The sequence below is a fragment of the Myotis davidii genome, unplaced genomic scaffold (assembly GCF_000327345.1).
Source record: "Myotis davidii unplaced genomic scaffold, ASM32734v1 scaffold533, whole genome shotgun sequence".
Classification (NCBI taxonomy): Eukaryota; Metazoa; Chordata; class Mammalia; order Chiroptera; family Vespertilionidae; genus Myotis; species Myotis davidii.
Window position 1 is genome coordinate 125492 of NW_006285996.1, and position 6851 is coordinate 132342.

Genomic DNA, 6851 nt, shown 5'->3' on the forward strand with positions numbered 1-6851 from the left:
AAGGTGCATTCCTACCGGAGCCAATCATATGTTCTGTGTCTAATTAGAGTGACCAGCTGTCCTGGTCTTCTTAAGATTAAAGGGTCTCCTTGCATGCAGCACTTTTTAATTATTCTTTTATCTTTTACTTTTTTTATTTCAGAGAGGAAAGGAGAGAGAGGAGAGAGAGAGAGAGAGAGAGAGAGAGAGAGAGAGAATGAGAGAATGAGAACAGGAAGAAGGCTATCCTTTCATCACATTCTATGGTCTGAAGTGAGTCTCTAGGTCTGGCCTATATCAAGGGGGATGAGTACTGGGCTTCACATTTTGAAGAAAGGAATATCAAAGAATTAGGATATATTTTAAAACCACCCAAAATCATAATCTATGGCAGCAGCTGAAATTGCTTAAGAAGATAGATGGTAACAATAATAGCTTGTTCTAGCATTCTTAAACGTAAGTATTATAATTTTCATTTTTCTTGCCTGGCAGAATTTGAATAACACATGAAAGGTTATATAAATTCAAATAGTACTATAGCAGGTGCAACATATTTGCTCTAGTCTGCCTCTTCACACAAGAAGATATTGGTTAAATCTGTCTGCATATGGAGAGGAATTATTATCCTGGCATTTGTTTCTCTACCACCTGTCAAACCCACCACCACAACCAATACAGAAAATCAGGACTTTAAGGTACACTTTGTAAATCATCAATAACCCACACTTTATGCTGAAGAGAGAGAGAGAGGAAGAGAGAAAGAAGGAGAGAGAGAGAGGTGTTTTAGTCATTGAGGGAAGAGATTCTGGGAAGAGCTTAACAGTTAAGGAAGATAATGAATAAGCTGAGTATAAAGATTCACAGTAATTATCTTATTTAAAAGATGTTAGGAGATGAGGAAAAAATCTTTTGAAAACAAATTTGCATTAGAGTTAAATAAATATGTTCAATTATAACTATTGTAAGTCTAACAATCAATTTTTCATCTGGGCTATTAATGGCTATTGGACTAATGGCCATTGGATTCATGATTTACAAAGAGGAAGTTTGACTCCAAGGAAAGTAATTAACATCCCTTTAACAACAAAAGAGTCATTGCATAAGGTGTTTGAAAGCTAGAAGGAATTGTAAAAGAATCAATGTAATTAAATCAATTTTAATCAATAAACATGATTTATCACATAAACAAAATGAAGGATAGCCCTGGCCTTTTTTATTCAGTGATTAGAGCATTGGCTCACAGACCAAAGGGTTGTGGGTTTGTTTTCTGATCAAGGACACATACCTGAATTGTGGGTTTGATCCTTGTCCTCAGTCAGGGCTGTGGTCAGAGTGCATCCAGGTATTGGCATGGAAGGCAACCAATTGATGTGTCTCACATTCATATTTCTCCTTTCTCTTTTTTTCACTCTCTTCCCCCTCCATCCCTTCCTTCCACTTTTTAAAAATCAATGGAAAAAATATCCTCCAATGAAGATTAACAACAACAAAAAGGATAAAAATCACACAATCATATCAATAGACACAGAAAAAGCATTTGACAAAATCCATCACCGCTTTTTGATAAAAACTTTCAGAAAAGTGGAAATAAAGGGATCATACCTCAACATAATAAAGGCCATATATGACAAACCTACAGCCAACATCATAATCCATGGGCAAAAACTAAAACCATTTCCCCTAAGAACAGGAACAAGATAGAGATCTATCACTGCTTTCACCACTGTTATTCAACATAGTACTGGGAGTCCTAGCCACAGCAATCAAACAAGAAGAATAAATAAAAGGCATCCAAATTGGAAAGGAAGAAGTAAAACTCTCATTATTCATAGATGACATGATATTGTACATAGAAAACTTAACAAGATACTAAATCAACCTCCACAAGTTGGTGGTGTTTTTATATACCAATAATGAACTCTCAGAAAGAGAAACTAAAAAAAAAAAAATCCCATTTACCATTGCAACAAAAAATTAAGATACCTAGGAATAAACTTAACCAAGATGATAAAAGATCTGTACTTGGAAAACTATAGGACATTGCAAAAAGAAATAGAGGAAGATACAAACAAGTGGAAATGTATACCATGTTCATGGATTGGAAGAATTAACATCATTAAAATGTCTATACTACCCAAAGCAATCAATAGATTCAATGCAATCTCTATTAAAATACCAACGCCATACTTCACAGAACTAGAACAAATACTCCAAAAATTTATATGAAAACATTAAAGACCCCAAATAGCTGCAGCAATCTCGAGAAAGAAGAACAAAGTTGGAGGGATCACAATATCGGATATCAAACTATACTGCAAAGCCATTATAATCAAAACAGCCTGGTACTGTCACAAGAACAGGCATATAGACCAATGGAATAGAACAGAGGCCCCAGAAATTGGCCCATGCCATTACAGTCAATTAATATTTGACAAAGGAGGCAAAAACATAAAATGGAGTAAAGACAGGCTCTTTAACAAATGGTGTTGGGAAAACTGGACATACACATGAAACTAGACCACCAACTTACACCATACACAAAAATAAACTCAAAATTGATTAAAGACTTAAATGTAAGGCATGAAACCATAAACATCTTAGAAGAAAACATAAGCAGTAAAATCTCACATAGCAGAATTTTTTCTGATACATCTCCTATGGCAAAGGATACTAAGGAGAAAATTAACAAGTGGAACTACATCAAAATAAAAAGCTTCTGCATAGCAAAAGAAACCACCATCGAAATGAAAAGGGAATCCACTGTATATGTGAACATATTTGCCAATAATATATCTGATAAGGGGTTAATATCCAAAATATATAAGGAACTCATACAACTTAACAAAAGTAAGACAAATAATCCAATTAAAATATGGGCAAAGGACCTGAATAGACACTTCTCTGAAGAGGATATACAGATGGCCAACAGGCATATTCACCTCACACCTACCAGAATGTCTACCATCAATAAATCAACAAACAGCATGTGCTGTTGAGGGTGTGAAGAAAAGGGAAACCTACTACACTGCTGATGGGAGTACAAATTGGTGCAGCTACTGTGGAAAATAGAATGGAGTTAGCTCAAAAAATTAAAAATGGAACTGCTGTTTGACACAGCACTCCATTTCTGGGGATAGATCCCAAGAATTCCTAAGCACTAATCAGAAAGAATGTATGCACCCCTATGTTCATATCACCGTTATATAGAATAGCTAAAATCTAGAAATAGTCCAGTGTCCATCAGTAGTGAGTGGATTAAAAAGCTGTGGTACATTTACATAATGGAGTACCATGCAGCTGTAAAAAAGAAGCATCTCCGCCCTAACCGGTTTGGCTCTGTGGATAGAGCATCAGTCTGCAGACTCAAGGGTCCCAGGCTTGATTCTGGTCAAGGGCATGTACCTTGGTTGCGAGCACATCCCCAGTAGTGGGTGTGCAGGATGCAGCTGATCGATGTTTCTCTCATCGATGTTTCTAACTTTCTGTCCCTCTCCCTTTCTCTCTGTAAAAAAAAATCAATAAAATATATTTTTAAAAAAAGAAGGATCTCTTACCCTTTGAGACAGCATAGATGGAACTGGAGATTATTATGCTAAGTGAAATAAGTCAGTTAGAGAAAGACGTATCACATGATCTCACTTATATGTGAAATCTAGTGAACAGAATATACTGATGAACAAAATAGGTCCAGAGGCAAGGATCCATGGAACAGAATGACAGATCTCAGAGGGGAGCAGATGGAGGGTACGGAAAGAGAGTAACTAAAGAACATATAGGCATATACTAGTATGCATAACCCATGGACACAGACAATAGTGTGGGGAAAGTCTTGGGGGAAAGGGGGCAGGGGGAAAAACAAGGGGAAATGGAGGACATCTGTAATGCTGTCAACAATAAAAATACATAAATAAAATCAGTTTTAACATATTATTTACATAATGCTTTTTGGATTCTAGAAATAGGCAAATTCTGATTATCTTATTAATGACAGGAACAAAAGAATATAAAATAAGTAAATGCTATTGGCTTCCTCTTCTGTCATAGTTGAATCTGAGTCTTGAAGCCAGATAAATAAATTGCAATGGAGAAATATCACTAACTACTGTATCTTCTCAGGAGTCATTCCATTTTGATCAGTTCTGTTCTCCAAGTATAGTTTTAGTTTATTGGTCCTGAGGCATCACAGAAATGTATCCACATGGGGCAGCTAGTTACAGAGCAGACTTGTGACCCAGCCTCGTTTATCCCCACTTGGTGGCAACCCAGTGAGGTGTCAATGTCCAGGATCTGAACTTGTGTGCAAACTGACTAGGGTTACTGGACACTTGATTCTCTTAGTCTAGCAATAACAGTAGAGAGACAGTAGCTTTCTTTCTGGATGCCTGACAGGCAAATGTTGTAGAAATTCATTATACCCAGGAATAAAAACAATTAGGCTCAACTAATTGCCAATTTGGGGGCTCCAATTTTAATGAGGTGTAGAAACTCTTCTTGATGGGTGATCAAAGGATGTAGTAGAAAAAATAAAGCAAAAAAACACTATGGCTTGCCCTGGCTGGTGTGGCTCAGTTGGTTGGAGCATCATCTGGTGCCTGGAAAGGTCTTGGGTTCAATCCCTGGGCAGAGCACATGCAGGAGGCAGCAGATGAATGTTTCACTCTCTCTCTCTTCCTCTCTCTTCTTCTCTCTCTAAAAATAAAGAGGAACATATCCTTGGGTGAGGATTAAAAAATAAAAAAGACTGTGGGTTTGGGTTTGAGATATAAGGAGCATGTGAGCATGGGAATCAGAATATTGCAGCTAGGTTGAGACCTGATCTTCCTGGGGTACTTTTCCTATGTTCAAGATGTAGCTTTGAATTCAAGTACTCAGTGACCCAGCTTTTACATGATGAAAACCTCACACTGCCCCCACTCCAGATTGTGCCAGAATCAAATTTTTATCTTCTAGCTCATGGGAATGATGTTGGGGAAGTTTTTCCAAAGAAGGGATGATAAAATTTGAATATAACAGTTTTTCAACCTCTAATGAATTACTGGGTCTATGCAATAATTATCAATTAATCCGAAAATCACAAAAAGAAAGAAAGCCAGATGTAATATACCTCATGCTGGAAGTTCTTAAGAGCACATATGAAGTAAATAGTCTTGTTTACCTCCACCCAAATCAAACATGAGTCTGATCATGCCTTGAGATCTAATTACCAATTTGTGGAGAATGAAAGAGAGGGGGAACATCATAAATGACACCTTGGGGATGCAATTAGCAAAATCCAGAATGTAGAAAACTGTACAGGACAACTAATCTAGTTTTTTTTAACCATGAGGGAGAAGGAGAACAAAGTGATATCTCAAACAATCACAATGTATGAAATGTATTTAGATCCCAATCTATCTACTTATATAAAAACCCTGGGTGTAACATCACGACCCGAGGGGTGACCAACCAGAAGGATGTCAGTCCTGCAGGGGTTGTCTTGGAAACAGCTGTACCCTTCCCTGAGCTGTTTCTGGTAAGGGCGAGGTTTGAGGCAGATGCTACTCCCTTTTTCCAGAGCACTAATGATTCCATAAGTTATATTAAGCACAAAGCTAATAAAAACTCATCACGCCTAATTATTTTACTATATTTCCTATGCTCTTGATGCTATTTACATCTAATGTATCTACATGGTGAAATTACCATACAATGGCTATGTATACATCGCTTCCAATTCTGTGTTGGGTGATGTCATGTTGAAATGGATAGCTTTAAATGGGCTATGGTAGAAGTATATACACCACAGAAAATGGCAAACACTAAAGGCAGAGCTTTTTTCGGAGGGAGAGGTATGGTGCTAGGAAAGCCAATTGTTAAATATTTACTAGCACTTTACTGACTGTAATAAATGTTTTGTGCTTCCTTTTAATTATTTGACTTAATATAATTAATACAGTTACCACATAGTTAAATATATAGCTAGTGTTAAATCCTTTTGATTTGTTTCTCATTTATTCATGTAAGAACTCTATGAGGTAGGTATAATAATCCCATTTTATAAGCAAGGAAATAGGTGCAGAGATGTTAAAATTATTAGGCAGGTCTGCAGCAGAGCTAGGACTTAAATTTTTGTTGGACTCCGAAGCTCATTCTTTCTGTAGAAGACAATATGGAAACAATTTTAGGGAGAATTTTTCTGTTTGTGTATGGCTGAGGAAACAAGGTATCTCCCATGGAAGGCAGGCATTCTATGAAAGAAAGAACTATTAAGGTGAATGGAAAGGAAGGGAGAATTGAGAAATGGGGTGTTATAGTTCTGGTGTGATGTCAAAGTAAATTCATCTGTCTATGACATCACCAATGTAGGTGAAATCTAATTAATTACCACATTGACATATTCACTTGTAATTTGTGGATGAAAATCTTTATATAGGAACCAATACTTAGTAAGTCTGGATTACTAACAAGGCTTTTTTGAAAATTATTTTTTATTTTTATTGATTTCAGAGAGGAAGGAAGAGGGAGGGGAGATAGAAACATCAATGATGAGAGAGAACCACTGATTGGCTGCCTCCTGCAGGCCCTCTAACTGGGGACCGAGCCCGCACCCAGGCATGTTCCCCTGACTGGACTCTATCCTGGGACCCGTCAGTCCGCAGGCCAACACTTTATCCACTGATTTTCAATGAAAAGCTTTATTAGAGGGCAAGTCAGGATGATTAAAAGTGTATAATGTATCACAGCATAACAATATATAATATAACAAATATAGAATATAACTTCATTTTATAAAATAACATTTATAAAAACTGTAATTATATTAATACAGAGAAAAATATGGAAGACATACACTAGATTTTTTAAATTTATTACTTAGAGAAGAAACATAGGGG